Source organism: Puma concolor, chromosome B2, assembly GCF_028749965.1.
Source record: "Puma concolor isolate L17-30 chromosome B2, mPumCon1.1.hap2, whole genome shotgun sequence".
Lineage (NCBI taxonomy): Eukaryota > Metazoa > Chordata > Mammalia > Carnivora > Felidae > Puma > Puma concolor.
The window spans coordinates 141,263,613-141,284,904 of NC_141671.1; the positions used below are offsets into that span (position 1 = coordinate 141,263,613).

The following is a 21,292-nucleotide window of genomic DNA, read 5'->3' on the forward strand; positions in this document are numbered from 1 at the left end:
GACCCTGAGATCAAGAGTCACATGCTCTACCAACTGAGCCAGCCAGGCACTCTTTCTTTTCATTATTGTAAGTTTTGATAGGGATTCAAGAGGGAAAGGTAAAAAAGCATGAGCTCAATTCACCACTTTGAATTTTTTTTAAATTTTTTTAATGTTTACTTTTTAAGAGAGAGAGAGAGAGAGAGACAGAGCATGAGTGGGGGAGGGGCAGAGAGAGAGGGAGACACAGATTCTGAAGTAGGCAACTGAGCAGCTGTCAGCACAGAGCCCAACGTGGGGTTCGAACTCATGAACCCAACAATGAGATCCTGACCTGAGACGAAGTCGGACGCTCAACCGACTGAGCCACCCAGGCGCCCCTGAATTCACCACTTTGAACCAGCAGTCTCAAAATGAACTTGAATATTAAAAAGGAACTTTGTTCCCCAAATAAATGAATTAGACTACATTATTTACACATAATTAAGGTAACGTATTGGGACTTAGTAAATTATGTACTATCATGTAACAAAGCACAAATGATTAGTGTCTGAACTTTTTCTGATTTTTCGTACAGAATATTTAAAAATGAAAGGAGAGTACTGTCTTAAGGAGGGGACCCACAAAGACACTGGGGAACTGCTCAGAAAATCAGCATTACAAAGAAGACAGACTGTCCCACCACTCCTTCAATGTGGCCTCACTGGTTTTCAATCTTATTATGAGGACACACCCAGGAAAAAACAGTTTTAAAAGATTTAAGAGGGTTTTTTTTTTTTAATATGAAAAACGTAATAGAGGCCCTCAGTTACTAGAGGATTTATTGATCACTATTGATTGTCTAGTTTCTACTCATTTGCAATATATTTATTGGCAACTTCTTACTATAAGGCAAAAGACAACTGCTCCAGGCGTCAAAAAGAATGAGACAAAACAAAACAAATAAACAGGCCTCACATGCTGGACCTGAAATTGCTTACAGCCTCATGGTGAAATGGCAAGGTAATAGATACACGGGCCCCAGGAGACTCCATGGGACCGAGGAGGAAGGAGCTTCTAAATTCGTCTCGAGACAGGGGGATTGTCGTGGAAGCAATGATGTTCCAGTCCACACTTAGAAGGTTAGGAGTCTGCAGTGTGTGATCTGGGAAAGGCATCCCAAACAGCATTTGAGAAACACAAAGTGTTCAGAGAGCATGGTACACTCGGAGACTGACAAGTGTTTTGATATTTCCGGAGCATGAAGCGTAACGAGAGAAGAATTCTAAGTTGGCACCACATACAGCAAATGCAAATCAGTGTTACATGGACCATTACTGTCACAAAAGCATAAAGAAAGTTATCAAATGTGCAAAAATACTTTGAAAATAGTACAGAAACTGGCATTTCCTTTTAAGCCAAACTCCCTTAAAATCTCATTAGATGGTCTCTTAACTTCTTCTAACAAATTACATTGGTCAGGTCAGGTTTTCTCCCTCTCGAAATGGCATTTTCTCATTCCCTGAGAACATATGTTAAAGCTAAAACTAACTTCTCATACATCCATCCTTTATCAGACAGTCATGGATATGTTCCTGTAAACCTCTAAATAGCCGTGTATTTTAGCATTTCAATTTGATCGATGGAATGGAGAGGATTTGAACAGAAAACCTCATTTACCCAATTTTGAGTTAGAAAAATAGGAGTTTCAAGTTGGAAAATACACCTTTCACACTTTAAGAAACCAGAAGTAACCTCTCTTTTCTCATGATCTTATACAAGGAATGTATGGATTTTGAAGGTTGACAAATTCACTAAAAGACACCCAACAGTAAAGACTTTTGAAATAAAATGAATTACTCATTTTAGAGCTCAAACTGAAGAACACACTTTAGTATCAAATCAGCGTCTCAAAGACTAACTTATTTTTTAAAAAATCAGAATTGATCATGGAGTTGAAGATGTTTGGTTCCAATTTCGTGGGCCTCACTCTTTCACTTCACATTTCTGGCTTACTTAAATATTCATGGAATATTGTCTATTTGTGAGTTCATTCCAACATCAGTGCTTAAATATAGAATCTTTGATGAGCAAGCACTTACCCAGAGTTTACTTCTAAACAATCCCATATGCCCCCTTTTCACTTTTAACGTTGAAGATGTGTAATAGTTTTTTTCTATTCCTTTCTCAACCAAACAGAAAGGAACATTTTCAACTAGAAATGTTTGTTCTTCACAAATACTTCTATTAGGGACCAATGTTCCAAATCACATTTTGTAAAAAGTTTGCCTAGGCAAAATTTTTATCAGATGATCCATTTATATAGATGGAATTTGTCAATCACATACTCCCAGCATCACATTAGGCATGGAGTAGTGAATACAATAAATACAAACATCGTCCCTGCACATCAGGAGCACACTATTTTACCGAGGAGAAATACAGAGGCAACAGGTAACAGTAAAAGGCTACCAATGACTACATGACCAAAAAGGGCTGCAATGTGGCAGTCTCCTATACTTTTCTATCAAAAGTACCCCTGGAGGAGATCCCCAGCCTCCTCCTCTAGAATTTGTTAATTAGATGTGGGGAGGAGCCAAGGAATCTGCATTCACAGGGGCCAGGTGTTGATTATTACTAAGACAAAAGTAAAAGCAAACTAAGGTGGTGTGCCCAAGGAGTATTTCACTAGGGAAATGAGCAACGGGCTAACCTTACCAGGACAGAGAGGTGTAATTAGGTTTCAGCGGTGGACAAAGGCTGTATGTGTGTATTTTAAGAAGTGTGCTAAACGATGGGCTTGGCTGGGGCAGGAAGAGTTATTTTAGAAGGAGCAAGAATTAAAAGTAAAGCAAGATTTTATTTGGGCCAGGAAAATTTTTGCTTTGTAGACAATGCAAAGGTATTTTTGAGCTGAAGATTCACATGATGAAATCAGCTTTTTAGCAATAGCAATCCTGCAGAGGCATTTAGGGTAAATGTGTGGTGAAAGCCAGGAGACATAGCCTACTTATTCATTCGTTCACTTAACAAGTATACATTGAACACCCAAATTATGTGCATGCCCTGTGCTAAGTGGGAAGAATGCACAGCGTTAAGTACCACAGCACCGAGTCTGTGAGTTGTCTGTGCTTAATTTTTTTTGTTCACTAAAATTTCTTCTTGTAGCCTGACTTAATTTAGGACTCTCCTAACAGCTTTCAGTTCTGTATTTATGCTAATTTGCCTAGCTATTTGGAGTCACTGCATTTGCAATTAAAATGTTCTATGTAGTTGTTAGAAAACTACTCTGTAAGTGAGATGAAAAACAATTTTGTTCCATCCAAAATATACTTAAAAGACTGAGAGGGAAAAAAAAAAATTAAAGCCATATTGATTGGTAGCCAGATCTTGAAATATAGAGAATAGTTAAGGAAAGTGGTTTAATGGTAATGCATTTATCAGAACAGAGAGGAATCAACTGGTATACATAATGATGATTACTAAAAAAGATTTAAAAATATTTTGTTAATGTATATTTATTTTTGAGAGAGCACAAGAAGGGGAGGGGCAGAGGGAGACACAGAATCTGAAGCAGGCTTCAGGCTCTGAGCTGTCAGCTCAAAGCCCATCACGGGGCTTGAACTCACAAACCATGAGATCATGACCTGAGCCAAAGTCAGACACTTAACTGACTGAGCCACCCAGGCACCCCTGAAAAGGATTTAAATTTAGAAGTATGCTTAATTACATTCTGACTGGAGGCTTGGTCTCTGGGGTAATGATTGGTATATGTCATATATTTCACTGCAGAACTTTTGAACTCCTAGTAAGAGGCACAGTCAGATTCCAAACCATTAGTTGTGTTATGAGTTATTGTATCACACATTCCAACCTGTAAGAAATTTTCCATATTCTTTAAATCAACTGAAATCTCTTTTCACAAACCCCATTCCCAACTGATGGGAAATTTATTCATATATATATATATACACACACACACACACACGTATACGTATATATATATACATACATATGTGTGTATATGTATATAGTTTATTATTTATTATATTATATATAAATATATAGTTTATCATTTATTTTGAGAGAGACAGACAGCATGAGCAGGGGAGGGGCAGAGAGAGGGAGAGATAGAATCCCAAGTAAACTCCATGCTGGCAATGCAGAACCAGATGCAGGGCTTGACACAGGGCTTGATGAGGGGCTCAAACTCACGAAACCGTGAGATCATGACCTGAGCTGAAACCAGGAATTGGACACTTAACCAACTGAACCACCCAGGCGCCCCGGAAATTTTTTCTTGTCCTCATTGCTATGTGTCAGAAGACATGAAAGCTATATGACAGGTCACAAAATGGTGCCCATCAGCCTACATTTAGCTTGATGTCTTATTGACCCACAAAGTATACTACAAATAAATAAAATGTGTAACTACCACACAGTTTCTACGTAGTTGTCGGAATTAATGCGGGAAGCATTCATGTAAAATTTGCATTTTGAGCTTCTATTACAAAATCAGTATTAATTAGTCTGTATTGGTTGTTGGCAACAATTGACTGGACCCAAATAGCCCCTGACCCTCTTAGAAAGGGTGTCTTCTTACGGTTGCCACAGCCCCCAACATCTTTATGATCTTACACATAATGGCTTCAGTCATTTCATGTTACCTCCTGTCCCGTAGGCATTTGATTTTTTTGCCACTCTAGCCCTTTGGATTTTGAGGGGGAAATGTGACCTGTGCTAAATAACCCAATAGGCTAACTAAGCATGCGTTGAGCCTGCTCTGAAAACAGGGCCATCAAAACATGAGACTTGGTTTTGAAATCTTTATGTTCTTAAAACATGAAAGTAACTATGAGAAATGCCAAATTTGTATTGGATTTTCTAATATCTATTTTATTTTTTTTTTTTTCTTTTTTTTTTTTTTTTTTTTATTTATATATGAAATTTATTGTCAAATTGGTTTCCATACAACACCCAGTGCTCATCCCAAAAGGTGCCCTCCTCAGTACCCATCACCCACCCTCTCCTCCCTCCCACCCCCCATCAACCCTTAGTTTGTTCTCAGTTCTCAACAGTCTCTTATGCTTTGGCTCTCTCCCACTCTAACCTCTTTTTTTTTTTTTTTTTTTTTGTTCCCCTCCCCCATGGGTTTCTCTTAAGTTTCTCAGGATCCACATAAGAGTGAAACCATATGGTATCTGTCTTTCTCTGTATGGCTTATTTCACTTAGCATCACACTCTCCAGTTCCATCCACGTTGCTACAAAAGGCCATATTTCATTTTTTCTCATTGCCACGTAGTACTCCATTGTGTATATAAACCACAATTTCTTTATCCATTCATCAGTTGATGGACATTTAGGCTCTTTCCATAATTTGGCTATTGTTGAGAGTGCTGCTATGAACATTGGGGTACAAGTGCCCCTATGCATCAGTACTCCTGTGTCCCTTGGATAAATTCCTAGCAGTGCTATTGCTGGGTCATAGGGTAGGTCTATTTTTAATTTTCTGAGGAACCTCCACACTGCTTTCCAGAGCGGCTGCACCAATTTGCATTCCCACCAACAGTGCAAGAGGGTTCCCGTTTCTCCACATCCTCTCCAGCATCTATAGTCTCCTGATTTGTTCATTTTGGCCACTCTGACTGGCGTGAGGTGATACCTGAGTGTGGTTTTGATTTGTATTTCCCTGATAAGGAGCGACGCTGAACATCTTTTCATGTGCCTGTTGGCCATCCGGATGTCTTCTTTAGAGAAGTGTCTATTCATGTTTTCTGCCCATTTCTTCACTGGGTTATTTGCTTTTCGGGTGTGGAGTTTGGTGAGCTCTTTATAGATTTTGGATACTAGCCCTTTGTCCGATATGTCATTTGCAAATATCTTTTCCCATTCCGTTGGTTGCCTTTTAGTTTTGTTGGTTGTTTCCTTTGCTGTGCAGAAGCTTTTTATCTTCATAAGGTCCCAGGAATTCACTTTTGCTTTTAATTCCCTTGCCTTTGGGGATGTGTCGAGTAAGAGATTGCTACGGCTGAGGTCAGAGAGGTCTTTTCCTGCTTTCTCCTCTAAGGTTTTGATGGTTTCCTGTCTCACATTCAGGTCCTTTATCCATTTGGAGTTTATTTTTGTGAATGGTGTGAGAAAGTGGTCTAGTTTCAACCTTCTGCATGTTGCTGTCCAGTTCTCCCAGCACCATTTGTTGAAGAGACTGTCTTTTTTCCATTGGATGTTCTTTCCTGCTTTGTCAAAGATGAGTTGGCCGTACGTTTGTGGGTCTAGTTCCGGGGTTTCTATTCTATTCCATTGGTCTATGTGTCTGTTTTGGTGCCAATACCATGCTGTCTTGATGATGACAGCTTTGTAGTAGAGGCTAAAGTCTGGGATTGTGATGCCTCCTGCTTTGGTCTTCTTCTTCAAAATTACTTTGGCTATTCGGGGCCTTTTGTGGTTCCATATGAATTTTAGGATTGCTTGTTCTAGTTTCGAGAAGAATGCTGGTGCAATTTTGATTGGGATTGCATTGAATGTGTAGATAGCTTTGGGTAGTATTGACATTTTGACAATATTTATTCTTCCAATCCATGAGCAGGGAATGTCTTTCCATTTCTTTAAATCTTCTTCAATTACCTTCATAAGCTTTCTATAGTTTTCAGCATACAGATCCTTTACATCTTTGGTTAGATTGATTCCTAGGTATTTTATGCTTCTTGGTGCAATTGTGAATGGGATCAGTTTCTTTATTTGTCTTTCTGTTGCTTCATTGTTAGTGTATAAGAATGCAACTGATTTCTGTACATTGATTTTGTATCCTGCAACTTTGCTGAATTCATGTATCAGTTCTAGCAGACTTTTGGTGGAGTCTATCGGATTTTCCATGTATAATATCATGTCATCTGCAAAGAGCGAAAGCTTGACTTCATCTTTGCCAATTTTGACGCCTTTGATTTCCTTTTGTTGTCTGATTGCTGATGCTAGAACTTCCAGCACTATGTTAAACAACAGCGGTGAGAGTGGGCATCCCTGTCGTGTTCCTGATCTCAGGGAAAAAGCTCTCAGTTTTTCCCCGTTGAGGATGATGTTAGCTGTGGGCTTTTCATAAATGGCTTTTATGATCTTTAAGTATGTTCCTTCTATCCCGACTTTCTCAAGAGTTTTTATTAAGAAAGGGTGCTGGATTTTGTCAAAGGCCTTTTCTGCATCGATTGACAGGATCATATGGTTCTTCTCTTTTTTTTTGTTAATGTGATGTATCACGTTGATTGATTTGCGAATGTTGAACCAGCCCTGCATCCCAGGAATGAATCCCACTTGATCATGGTGAATAATTCTTTTTATATGCCGTTGAATTCGATTTGCTAGTATCTTATTGAGAATTTTTGCATCCATATTCATCAGGGATATTGGCCTGTAGTTCTCTTTTTTTACTGGGTCTCTGTCTGGTTTAGGAATCAAAGTAATACTGGCTTCATAGAATGAGTCTGGAAGTTTTCCTTCCCTTTCTATTTCTTGGAATAGCTTGAGAAGGATAGGTATTATCTCTGCTTTAAACGTCTGGTAGAACTCCCCTGGGAAGCCATCTGGTCCTGGACTCTTATTTTTTGGGAGATTTTTGATAACCGATTCAATTTCTTCGCTGGTGATGGGTCTGTTCAAGCTTTCTATTTCCTCCTGATTGAGTTTTGGAAGAGTGTGGGTGTTCAGGAATTTGTCCATTTCTTCTAGGTTGTCCAATTTGTTGGCATATAATTTTTCATAGTATTCCCTGATAATTGTTTGTATCTCTGAGGGATTGGTTGTAATAATTCCATTTTCATTCATGATTTTATCTATTTGGGTCATCTCCCTTTTCTTTTTGAGAAGCCTGGCTAGAGGTTTGTCAATTTTGTTTATTTTTTCAAAAAACCAACTCTTGGTTTCATTGATCTGCTCTACAGTTTTTTTAGATTCTATATTGTTTATTTCTGCTCTGATCTTTATTATTTCTCTTCTTCTGCTGGGTTTAGGCTGCCTTTGCTGTTCTGCTTCTATTTCCTTTAGGTGTGCTGTTAGATTTTGTATTTGGGATTTTTCTTGTTTCTTGAGATAGGCCTGGATTGCAATGTATTTTCCTCTCAGGACTGCCTTCGCTGCGTCCCAAAGCGTTTGGATTGTTGTATTTTCATTTTCGTTTGTTTCCATATATTTTTTAATTTCTTCTCTAATTGCCTGGTTGACCCACTCATTCGTTAGTAGGGTGTTCTTTAACCTCCATGCTTTTGGAGGTTTTCCAGACTTTTTTCTGTGGTTGATTTCAAGCTTCATAGCGTTGTGGTCTGAAAGTATGCATGGTATGATTTCAATTCTTGTAAACTTATGAAGGGCTGTTTTGTGACCCAGTATATGATCTATCTTGGAGAATGTTCCATGTGCACTCGAGAAGAAAGTATATTCTGTTGCTTTGGGATGCAGAGTTCTAAATATATCTGTCAAGTCCATCTGATCCAATGTCTCATTCAGGGCCCTTGTTTCTTTATTGATCGTGTGTCTAGATGATCTATCCATTTCTGTAAGTGGGGTGTTGAAGTCCCCTGCAATTACCACATTCTTATCAATAAGGTTGCTTGTGTTTATGAGTAATTGTTTTATATATTTGGGCGCTCCGGTATTCGGCGCATAGACATTTATAATTGTTAGCTCTTCCTGATGGATAGACCCTGTCACTATTATATAATGTCCTTCTTCATCTCTTGTTACAGCCTTTAATTTAAAGTCTAGTTTGTCTGATATAAGGATGGCTACTCCAGCTTTCTTTTGGCTTCCAGTCGCATGATAAATAGTTCTCCATCCCCTCACTCTCAATCTAAAGGTGTCCTCAGGTCTAAAATGAGTCTCTTGTAGACAGCAAATAGATGGGTCTTGTTTTTTTATCCATTCTGATACCCTATGTCTTTTGGTTGGCGCATTTAGTCCATTTACATTCAGTGTTATTATAGAAAGATATGGGTTTAGAGTCATTGTGATGTCTGTATGTTTTATGCTTGTAGTGATGTCTCTGGTACTTTGTCTCACAGGGTCCCCCTTAGGATCTCTTGTAGGGCTGGTTTAGTGGTGACAAATTCCTTCAGTTTTTGTTTGTTTGGGAAGACCTTTATCTCTCCTTCTATTCTAAATGACAGACTTGCTGGATAAAGGATTCTCGGCTGCATATTTTTTCTGTCTAGCACACTGAAAATCTCGTGCCAATTCTTTCTGGCCTGCCAAGTTTCAAAAGAGAGATCAGTCACAAGTCTTATAGGTCTCCCTTTATATGTGAGGGCACGTTTACCCCTTGCTGCTTTCAGAATTTTCTCTTTATCCTTGTATTTTGCCAGTTTCACTATGATATGTCGTGCAGAAGATCGATTCAAGTTCCGTCTGAAGGGAGTTCTCTGTGCCTCTTGGATTTCAATGCCTTTTTCCTTCCCCAGTTCAGGGAAGTTCTCAGCTATTATTTCTTCAAGTACCCCTTCAGCACCTTTCCCTCTCTCTTCCTCCTCTGGGATACCAATGATGCGTATATTATTTCTTTTTAGTGTATCACTTAGTTCTCTAATTTTCCCCTCATATTCCTGGATTTTTTTATCCCTCTTTTTCTCAGCTTCCTCTTTTTCCATAACTTTATCTTCTAGTTCACCTATTCTCTCCTCTGCCTCTTCAATCCGAGCCGTGGTGGTTTCCATTTTGTTATGCATTTCGTTTAAAGCGTTTTTCAGCTCCTCGTGACTGTTCCTTAGTCCCTTGATCTCTGTAGCAAGAGATTCTCTGCTGTCAGCTATACTGTTTTCAAGCCCAGCGATTAATTTTATGACTATTATTCTAAATTCACTTTCTGTTATATTATTTAAATCCTTTTTGATCAGCTCATTAGCTGTTGTTATTTCCTGGAGATTCTTCTGAGGGGAATTCTTCCGCTTGGTCATTTTGGATAGTCCCTGGCGTGGTGAGGACCTGCAGGGCACTTCCCCTGTGCTGTGGTGTATAACTGGAGTTGGTGGGCGGAGCCGCAGTCAGACCTGATGTCTGCTCCCAGCCCACCGCTGGGGCCACAGTCAGACTGGTGCGTGCCTTCTCTTCCCCTCTCCTAGGGGCGGGATTCACTGTGGGGTGGGGTGGCCTGTCTGGGCTACTTGCACACTGCCAGGCTTGTGATGCTGGGGATCTGGCGTCTTAGCTGGGGTGGGTAGGCAAGGTGCACAGGGGCAGGAGGGGCAGGCTTAGCTTGCTTCTCCTTAGGTGATCCACTTCAGGAGGGGCCCTGTGGCAGCAGGAGGGAGTCAGATCCGCTGCTGCCGGAGGTTTGGCTCCGCAGAAGCGCAGAGTCGGGTGTTTGTGCGGAGCGAGCAAGTTCCCTGGCAGGAACTGGTTCTCTTTGGGATTTTGGCTGGGGGATGGGCGGGGAAGATGGCGCTGGCGCGCGCCTTTGTTCCCCACCAAACTGAGCTCTGTCGTCCGGGGGCTCAGCAGCTCTCCTTCCCTTTGTCCTCCAGCCTTCCCGCTTTCTGAGCAGAGCTGTTAACTTATGACTTCCCAGACGCTAAGTCGCGCTTGCTGTCGGAACACAGTCCGTCAGGCCCCTCCGCTTTTTGCAAGCCAGACTCGGGGGCTCTGCTTGGCCGGCGAGCCGCCCCTCCGCCCCGGCTCCCTCCCGCCAGTCCGTGGAGCGTGCACCGCCTCGCCGCCCTTCCTACCCTCTTCCGTGGGCCTCTCGTCTGCGCTTGGCTCTGGCGACTCCGTTCTGCTAATCCTCTGGTGGTTTTCTGGGTTATTTAGGCAGGTGTAGGTGGAATCTAAGTGATCAGCAGGACGCGCGGTGAGCCCAGCGTCCTCCTACGCCGCCATCTTCTGAGCTGAGCCTCTCTAATATCTATTTTATAGCTTAGGGGGTATTTTTAAGTAAATGCAGTGGGGGCACATATGGCACATCAGTAGTTTTTCAATGCTAGGACCATGCAGATCATTACATGAACCCTACGACAGGCCTCAAGAACTTTGCCCCTGAGATTTCAGGTATGGTGGGTCAGAAATTATGGCATCCATGGGGCGTCTGGGTGGCTCAATTGGTTGAACGTTCGGCTTTTCAGCTCAGATCATGATCCCAGGGTCCTGGGATCGAGCCCCATACTGGCCTCTGCACTGAACTTGGAATCTGCTTAAGATTCTCTCTCTCTCTCTCTCTCTCTCTCTCTCTCCCTCTGCCCCTCTGCCATTCTCCCCTACTTATGTGCACTCTCTCTCTACAAGAAAAATAATTTAAAAAGGAAACTATAGCATCTATAATTGAAATTACTTGGAATCCTTTGCCAGAGACCACAAATAAAATCAGCACTGTAGCCAGTGAGCTCTCCTCTTCTATGGTAAGGGTATAAAAGTAGCCCAGGGCAGGTAAGGGGAAGCTCCTAATTTTGCTTCTCATTACCTGGGGTCAAAGAGAATGCACATGGGGCGCCTGGGTGGCGCAGTCGGTTAAGCGTCCGACTTCAGCCAGGTCACGATCTCGCGGTCCGTGAGTTCGAGCCCCGCATCAGGCTCTGGGCTGATGGCTCAGGGCCTGGAGCCTGTTTCCGATTCTGTGTCTGCCTCTCTCTCTGCCCCTCCACCGTTCATGCTCTGTCTCTCTCTGTCCCAAAAATAAATAAAAAACGTTGAAAAAAAATTAAAAAAAAAAAAAAAAAGAGAATGCACATGAGACACACAAAGCTATACCAAATCCCTCTGTTCGTAGCCTATAGCCACATCTACCCTCATATTTCAGTAAGGCTTAAAGTGTGTTTTTTGTTTTTGTTTTTTTGCTTCATGCCCAGATGAAGCCGATTTAAGAGTTCAGTAATGAGTGGTAAGAATTGAAACAACTTAAAATACATGAAAATACAAACTTTAAATTCATTGTAAAACAAAGCAAGTGTTAAAGATTCCTCTCAAAATGAGATTAGATAATATTAAAATTAACTTGAAATGCATCTGAATTAATTTAAGATTATGTTAGAAAAATCAAAAAAAGGAGGAAGGAGGGACGGGAGAGGAGATAGAACAACTTATACTAAAAGAACTTGCCAGAAATGAGGGGAAGTAAAGATTTTGTGTCACTGTTGATGCTGACTATTACAAAAAGTCTAGACAAAAGACTGCTTTTGAAAAAGTTAATGGTCAACATGAGTAAATTTCAAAACATAATACAGTAATATTTCAATAATAACAGCTTAAAAATTGACCATGAACTGTTTGCAGGGCACTATTCAAAGTTCTTGACATGCATCAACTTTTTTAAGACTCCATAATTGCTTTAGGAAGCAGGAACTATTGTTACCCCATTTTTGCCAGTGAGGAAGTTACAGCTTAGAGTATGTGACACACATAAAGTCAACAGAGTAAATGATTTGTAGAACGGGAATTGAAAGCCAGATCTACCTGATTCCACAGCAGAAGCTCAATATTATTCAAGCTCTATCCAACTGCCTCCCTAAACATTAGAGAAGATACAGCAGAGATACAGAGCAACGTTACAGGAAACAGAACAGAATGACAAAGGGACAGTATAGTAAATCTTTTATTTTAATAAGTATATCTGGGTAAAATTCCCATGTTAAAAAAAAAAGTTATGTTAGGCCATAAGCTGTCTTCTAACTATATACTATTTATCAGTCAACACATAAGATGAAATGACAGGGGCTCCTGGGTGGCTCAGCCAGTTAAGCATCTGACTCTTGATTTTGGCTCGGGTCATGATCTCACAGCTGGTGAGATCAAGCCCCACGTTGGACTCAGCATTAACAGCGTGGAGCCTGCTTGGAATTCTCTCTCTCTCTCTCTCTCTCTCTCTCTCTCTCTCTCTTTCTCTCTCTGTCCCTTCCCCACTCACACACACTCTCTCTCTCTCTCAAATAAACATTTAAAAAGATGAAATGACATAAAATTATTAAAAGTCAAAGGATATTGGAAAAAAACTTGAGTCAAATGAAGAGATAAAGTTTTTACTACTACATTAGCATCAAACAAGGTACTCTCAAAACAGGGGCATCCAAAAGTGAGAATTCTTCTCTAAATTGGCACATTATTAAATTATATTATTAATTTAATATACCATGAAATACAGACTTGAAGAAAAAATAAGAAATTTTGTACCAGCAAATGTATATTTCACAACAAATTATAACTCTCATGAAGCTTTACTAAGAAGCATTGAACCAAAAGGCATAGTGTCTACCTATCTGCACAGCAAAATGGTTTGAAATACTGAAAAGACTAGCACACGCAATAATGTTGGGAGAATTTTTTTAATGTTCATTTTTGAGAGAGAGAGGGAGAGAGAGGAAGACAGAGAATCCCTGAAGCAGACCCCAGTCTCTGAGCTGTCAGCAACAGAGCCTGACATGGGGCTCAAACTAATGAACCACGAGATCATGACCTGAGCTGAAGTCAGACGCTTAACCGATTGAGCCACCCAGGTGCCCCAGTAATGTTGGGAGAATTTAACTGCCTTCCTCCCTGATATGTGATAGGTGAAAAATAAACAAGGGGATAAGTAACAAGGAGACCTGAAAAAGGCCTACAGATGAATTTAAAGGTGCAAGTACTCTATAACAGAAAATTATAACTGTCTTTGAAATATCTTAAAATCTTCTGTACTGGACCATAAAGAGACTCTCATTGTATAGGCCAACCTTCCAGAGCCAGAAAAAAAATGGCAAACTCCTTCATTTTCCCAAGCCCAACCCAGAAGATGCCTTGGAAGGAGGAAAGAATCGCATTGGTCTGAAAAACTACAGTAAAACTGTGGAGAAACCCTTGGGGAGGCAGGAAGCAGTCATGATACAGTTTGAGAGGCAACAGCAGTTTTTGGCAGAAATAGGCTGGGGAGCTGCTCAGAGAATACCTGGGGGAGAATTTGACTTGCGCTCTGTTCTCTCCACTACATTGTCCTAGAACTTTCTTGCCCACATCCTCACTCTACAAGGCAAGGAAGGAATGGAAACGTTGCAGTGGCCAGGTCGGTTGGATGACAGTACAGTGGCAGCCATTTGAGGGGAGAAGTTCAAAGCCAGTAGCAGCCACCCTGTGGCCTTTGAGCTTCTCTCCTATTTCCTCCCTACCCTAAGTTAGCACTCCCACACATCCATGGTGTATAGGGTTATGATCCAGGTGAGAAATACTCCTGAAAAGAGCAGTGAGCAGTGTCAGGGCAGAGATCTAAGGAGGGTTCCTTAGGACATTCTTGCCTTGGTCAGGGAGAGGCGGGGAGGGGGCAAGAGAGGGTAGTCAGGTATAGACTATGGCATCAGGGGCTCTTCGTCCTGAGATATAGTCACACACGTACACCTACATGCAGGCGTGCACGTGCGCGCGCGCACACACACACACACACACACACACACACACACACACGTGCCTATACCTTAAACTAACCCAGAAGGTTAGGAAGCAGAACTTAGGCTTCTGTTCATTACTCTGGACCACAGTCCCAGGACTGTAGTCCTCAGGACTAAATCAAACATTGGGGAGGAAGACACAAAAGCAATTTCAGAAAACATTGCCACTCAGGGGCACCTGGATGGCTCAGTTGGTTAAGCGTCCAACTTTTAATTTCAACTCAGGACATGATCTCGGGGTTCATGAGATCAAGCCCCACACCGGGCTCTGTGCTGACAGTGAGGAGGCTACTTGGGTATTCTATTTCTCCTTCTCTCTCTGCTCGTCTCCTGCTCTCTCTCTCTCTCTCTCAAAGTAAATAAACATTAAAAAAAATACCCTTATAGTAGAATTCATGGAATATATAGATTACTGTTTCAAAATAAGCCTCTCTCAAAGAAAGAGCAAAGGATTTTAGCACCACAAAGTAAGAACAGTAGCAAAGAAGACCCAAATAGATATGCAGGCCATGAAAAGCAACAGTTTAAATCAGGAACTCAATATGCATCATTAAGTCACAAAAATGGGTGCAGCTCATCTTATCTGGAAGCAGAGTGACCAACCATGGTGTTTTGCTGAGTGAAGAGTTTCACTGTCAGTTCTAAAACCAGAAAGGCCTGAGCTTTGGTACCCTATCCAGAAGACAAGAAGTCATTCAGAAGACTTCAGTTAGAAATAAAAGTTAGAAAAAAGTTTTAAATGTTATCAAGTAAAACTCTCAACATTCATGTAATAGGAGATCTAGAAGGAGGAATTATAATTCTTTAATTGTAAAGATTTAATGACTGAGAAATTTTCCAGAATTGATAAAGGCTGAAAAATCTAAGATCGGAAGGGTTCTAAACTGTCAAACAGGATAACACGTTTACTGTAAACATCAAAGAGAGAAAATTCTAAAAGCACACAGAAATTGGGGTGCCTGGGTGGCTCAAGTCGGTTGAGGGACCAACTTCGGCTCAGGTCATGATCTCGCAGTTCGTGAGTTCGAGCCCTGCGCCGGGCTCTGTGCTGGCAGCTCAGAGCCTGGAGCCTGTTTCAGATTCTGTGTCTCCCTTTCTCTCTGCTCCTTCCCCGCTTATGCTCTGTCTCTCTCTGTCTCTCAAAAATGAATACACGTTAAAAAAAATTAAAAAAAATAAATAAAAGTACACAGAAAGAGAGCAAAATACCCACAAAAGAACAAGCAGCAGATGAATAGGAAACTTCTCAAAAACAACATTGGATGTAGAAAAGACGATGGTCAAATATTTTCAAAAGTATCAAAAGAGATGAACTTCAAAAGTAGAATTTTGTATTCAACTAAACTGCCTTGGATATAGAAGGATCTAGAAGGCCTCAAGAACTTTGTCACACAAATCTCTCTGAAAGCAAACTTGGAAGAAATATTTCAATAAGAAAAAAAAAATAAGAATAACATAAGACACATGGACGCGACTTAGCGATATGTTCTATGGTATGAAAGAGAAAGGAACAGGGGCGCCTGGGTGGCTCAGTCGACCAAGCGTCCGACTTGGGCTCAGGTCATGATCTCGCGGTCTGTGAGGTCAAGCCCCACGTTGGGCGCTGTGCTGACAGCTCAGAGCCTGGAGCCTGCTTGGGATTCTGTGACTCCCTCTCTCTCTCTGCCCCTCCCCCCATTTAGCCCCCACCCCCACAAGTGAATAAACACCTAATTTTTTTTTTTTTTTAAAGAGAAACTAAAGGAACAAAAAAGTTCATCCAGAACATAAATTGTAAATATCATAGTGAGGGCAGGGGGGTGGCCTGTCCTGGGAAGAAATGGGATGATAAAAGAGAGATCAAGTATGCTAGAAGACGGAGATGCTTATAAGCTCAAGGAATTGAAAAGTCCTCTAAGTGGGAGCCCCGAGCTATTTCGGGCGCGGGTGCGGCCCCAAGGAGTCCAGGCGGTTTGCACCTTCCGCGGCGGTGGAGGCGGCGCGTGCTCAGCGCCCAGCACCGCGCGTCCGGCAGCCCGGGGCGCGCCCCGCAGGCCCATCGCTCCTCCACCTGCTCCGGAGCGGAGGGAAGGTAAGCGAGCTGAGCTGTGACTCCAGCCAGCCCTTGACCTCCAAGCACGGAGAAGCGGGGGCGGGGCAGGCTGCGCAAACGGCCTCCGGGGAGTCCCCAGACGGCGCTGGTAGGGAGTCGGGGACCCAGCCAGGTGCCAGCACCTAGAGACCTCGGGCGGACCGAAGGGGAGCAAGAGCAAGGGCACTGCCGAGACTGGAAAACTCCCACAACTCCAGAGAGGAAACCAAGGAGGCAGACCAAAAAAAAAAACCGGATTAAGAGGAAGAAGAGGGCATCTGGCAGTGTCCTCGGAGGAGGAGCAGTGACCGCTGCGCTCCCAGCTCCTTCACCGAGGCGCAGTTTCCTTCTGGGACTGGCCGGCTCGGCTCCGCTCCCACTTGCCCCTTCCCCCAAGCCCGCGCGTCCCCGCCCCCCACCTGCGCCCTCACCAACACCCTCCACCGCACACGAGCCGCCCGCAGGGCCTCGAGGCGCCCGGAGTGGGGAGCGAGTTTCCTTTGGTCTCGGTTTCCAGCGACCCCTCTCACCCACACACTTGCCCTCCCGGGCAAAGCTGACTTCCTACCTGCCGCTCCCTGCTCCTGCTGAGTCCCACACTCTGCGGTGGGAACACAGGTGACTGGGCTCTGGGTTTGGGGCTGAGGAGGTCCCTTCTGCTTCTCCACTCTTTCCTCTGGCTTCCCACTAAGGGGCCTGGGAGAGCTCCCCTGGCCTTAAAAGGGGCCCAAGCCCCATCTCATCCTGATCTGCCCCCCCTCCAAGGCACTGGCAGCAGCAGTAGGTGTGGTCAATGGGGCCCCCAAATGCCCCAACCAACCTGTGCCTCGCCAGATGTGACCCACGCTCACTTTTCTTCCTTCCCTAGTCCTTGTTCTAGGTCGGACAGCCCCTTCTGGGACACGGGAAGGGAGGCAGGAGGGGCTGCAGCCCACCACCCTCTCTAAATGGGCTCCGGCCCACCTCACTTCCACCCTGGAATCGATTGTAGTGGTGGAAATGCAACACCTTATATCCAGCTGAGATCCAGGAAGCCCAGGTTCCCTATGGCAGCCACCTGAGCTGGGCTGGAACCACTGCCCAACCCAGCCACTTTCACCTTAGGCCTCATGTTGCCCTTTCCTCTCCCCACTAATAACAAGGAGGTAGCCTTGCCCTCTGCCACCCTTCTGCGCCTCCCCACCCTGCAAGGTTCTGGTTCCGTCTTTCCTGGACAGTTGTCCAGGAAACTACTTCTGGACAGTTGTGTTGTTTTGGTTCAATGTTTCCATTCTTTGACATCCATCATTGCTGCTGTGACCAGTGCCCAATGTTCAACCTCATCACCTCCTCCTATTCTGCCCACATTTCCCTCCTCCAAGATGCTCTTAGGGGAAGGGGCTTGGGGCAAAGCAGGTGGGGGTAGGGACCACCCCAATCCCAAGGAAGGTGGGGCCCCGCCCCTAGCATGCTGCAGCCGAGTGAGGAACGGCACTCCTGTGTTGACTGGGGAGGCTGTAGGGACCACCTTCTCTCCCTGTTCTGCCAGTAAGGAGGCAGCCATTATTTTTCCCAGCCTGCCCTCACCCCCAATCTGGCTTCCTATCTGCAGTTACTCGAATTCAAAATAAAACCCCCCTTGGGGCGCCTGGGTGGCTCAGTCGGTTAAGTGTCCAACTTTAGATTGGGTCATGATCTCATGGTTCATGGGTTCGAGCCCTGCATCAGGCTCTGTGCTGACAACTCAGAGCCTGGAGCCTGCTCTGGATTCTGTGTCTCCCTCTCTCTCTCTCTGCCCCTCCCTGCTCATGCTCTGTATCTCTCTCCTTCAAAAATAAAGAAACATTAAAATTAATTAATTAATTAATTCAAAACCCTTGAAAAGAAAAGAAATTGACAGAGAAAAATAACCAAGTAATGATCTTAATAATTTAGTGGCAACCACCTAAAAAAATTAGAATATCATAAATATCTTTCAGTCTGACACCCCCTCTCAAAATCTGGATCTATTCAATAAAAAACAGAAAAGAGAAATAAGGAAATATGAAATGAGATGGTATAAAATTCTAAAATGTTATTACATTTAACTAATGTAAATAAATTAAAAACAGAAAGCAAAAGAATCCTAAAACTGGATAAGAAAGCAAAATACAACAAACTGCCTGTAAGATAAAAATATGCAAAAAGTTTGCAGATAAAGGGTTGGGTACAGATACATGTGGAATAATAATGAAACAAAATAAACGCCAGGAGACTAATTTTAATATGGCAAAATACAATTTTTTGAGCAATGAACACCTTTATTACATGACCAAAAGTAGGAGGAAGGAAGATTTATTTGCCTTTCAGGGCTTTAATTTTCCTTAGAGAGAGGTCTAGTTCCTTGCCCTCTAGTTACATAGTCATCTGCTGGGCCACACTGCTAACATTTATTACCTTCAGCTCTAAAGGAAAATGGAGCATTAAGACTAACAAAATAATCAAGATACAGTTTATAATGCCTTAAAGAGAGAGAAAGCAGCAACTAGTAGAATTCCAGGAGATAGATAGACAGATGTAGCTGGAAATTTTAAAGGATGGTCACCAAAATTTATTGATAAAGCATACTAAGAACAAGTGAAGTTACAGATGCTGTAAGTAACATGATTAATAAATTCACATAGATAGTTGTGTAATCAATAACAAATTTTCTGAAGCAGACACAGAACCTGAACAAAAATTCCCCAAAACGCCCTCAGCAGGCTTTTGCCTACCTCTTGCTCTCCAGACCTGTGTCTCATGGCCACCATGTACAGTTGCTGTACAAAGCTTGTAAATAGGTATTGGGGTTCACCAGCCTCCGTTGGAGAGGCAGGCAGGGGGGGAAGGAGGTTGGGAATAGAAATGGACCAACCAACCTTCAGTACCTACCACATCTTGGTTGTATCATTATTCTGCCCTAACTTGAATGATCAAGAACACCTGGGTCTAAAAAAATTCAAGTCCTACGTTTTTACGTTCAGAATTTCAGACATTGTCAGCTGGCATCCAATGCATCTAAGGCAAGTTTTATACTTGCCTCTTCCAAGTTCGTTTGTAGTTTTCCTAATTATTATTCTCTGGAGGTTTTTTATGAGCTTTACTTTTATTATAATGTTCTGAAATTATGTGTGAATATGCCTAGCTAGGTCTTTTTAAAGTCATTCTAGGGGCGCCTGGATGGCTCATTCTAGGGGCACCTTGAGTGTCTGACTTTGGCTCAGGTCACAATCTCCTTGCTTGTGAGTTCAAGCCCCACATCAGGCTCACTGATGTCAGCCGGTCAGCACAGAGCCTACCTCAGATCCTCTGTCCTCCTTTCTCTGCCCCTCCTCTGCTTGTGGTCTCCACCCCCCCCACCAAAATAAATATATATATATATATATATATATATATATATATATATATATATATATATATATTTAAAAGTCATTCTATGCAGCACCTTGTGAGCCCTTTTAATCTGGAAACTTGAATAATCCCTTTCCAATTCTAGAAGTTTTCTTCTATTATTTATTTGGCAATATTTTCTCCTATTGAGACTCCAATTAGTTTGCAGATGTTGGCTTTCCTTGATTGTCTTTCTCGCCTATTTTCTGTTTTATAATTTTGGACTGACTTTTTTCTTCTCTATGTATGGTTTTTCTATTCAAAGTGTGTGCATAGCCCAGCAGTGCTGGCCTCACCTGGAAGCTCATCAGAAAAGTAGAAATTCAGGGGTGCCCGAGTGGCTCAGTCTGTTAAGCCTCGGTTCTTGATTTCAGCTCAGGCCAGGATCTCACAGATCATGAATTTGAGCCCCACATTGGTCTCTGCCCTGACAATGTAGAGCCTGCTTGGGATTCTCTCTCTGCCTCTCTCTCAAAATAAATAAGTAAACTTAAAAATAAAATGTAGAACTTCAGGCCTCACCTCAGAACAACTGAATTAGAGGGGAACCTAGGTGGCTCAGTCGGTTAACCTTCTGACTTCAGCTCAGGTTATGATCTTACGGTTCGTGAGTTCGGCCCCTGTGTCGGGTTCTGTGCTGACAGCTCAGAGCCTGGAGTCTGCTTCAGATTCTGTGTCTCCCTCTGTCTCTGCCCCTCCCCTGCTCTCTCTCTCTCTGTCTCTCTCAAAATAAATAAACTTAAATAAATGTAGAACTTCAGGTCTCACCTCAAAACTACTGAATTAGTCTTTGCATTTTAATGAAATCCCCAGGTGATTCTTACGTACATTTAAGTTTGAGGGGTATTGTGGGTTCTTCTCCCACCGTCATCCTCCGTTTCTATTGAAATATTCTCATTGTGGCATTCATATTTTTTTGTTGTTGCTGATAGCCCTTTCTTATACCATTTCTTTTTCAAAGTATTTTATTCTGTTTTATATATATATATAATATTTTCTTGAAACTAATTAGTCTTATTTCAAGCTCTCTCCTGTTTCATGAGTTATCTGTTTCCTCTGGGATTTGGCTGGTGGGGGGCTGGTGTATCTTGGTCTAGCTCTTTCCTTTTGCTTTTCTTTTTCTTATATATCTGTTGATCCTTGATAGTTTCTTTATATTTAAGGATAAAAGATGTGGTGGGCTATTTCATGCACTTGCTATAGGTTTCTCCTTCTGCTGCATAAGAATAATAAGCGTGTTTCCCTAAATGGGAAGCCATTGTATGTGAAAGAGACATGTTGAGCACGCTTTATTTCATCATCAGCCACCAAGGAGCCAAACTCAGGACTCCCCTTGGAAAACTGACGTCTTCAAATACCTTCCTTAGGAATCGGATTTTTCTTTTTTGTGATGCAGCCTCTCTGGTGGGTGAGGTAGGGAAGTAAGGAGTCGATTGGAACAATTCTTCTGTATTTTCCGTCCCACTTTGCACTGTAGTCTTTTAAGCCTGTGGTTCT

General features: G+C 42.5%; 1 pseudogene; it reads left to right on the forward strand.

Moving 5' to 3' along the window:
- The first annotated feature begins 1,219 nt into the window (after window positions 1-1,219).
- LOC147581311 (uncharacterized) lies at window positions 1,220-17,243 on the forward strand (annotated as a pseudogene).
- Window positions 17,244-21,292: the final 4,049 nt, after the last annotated feature.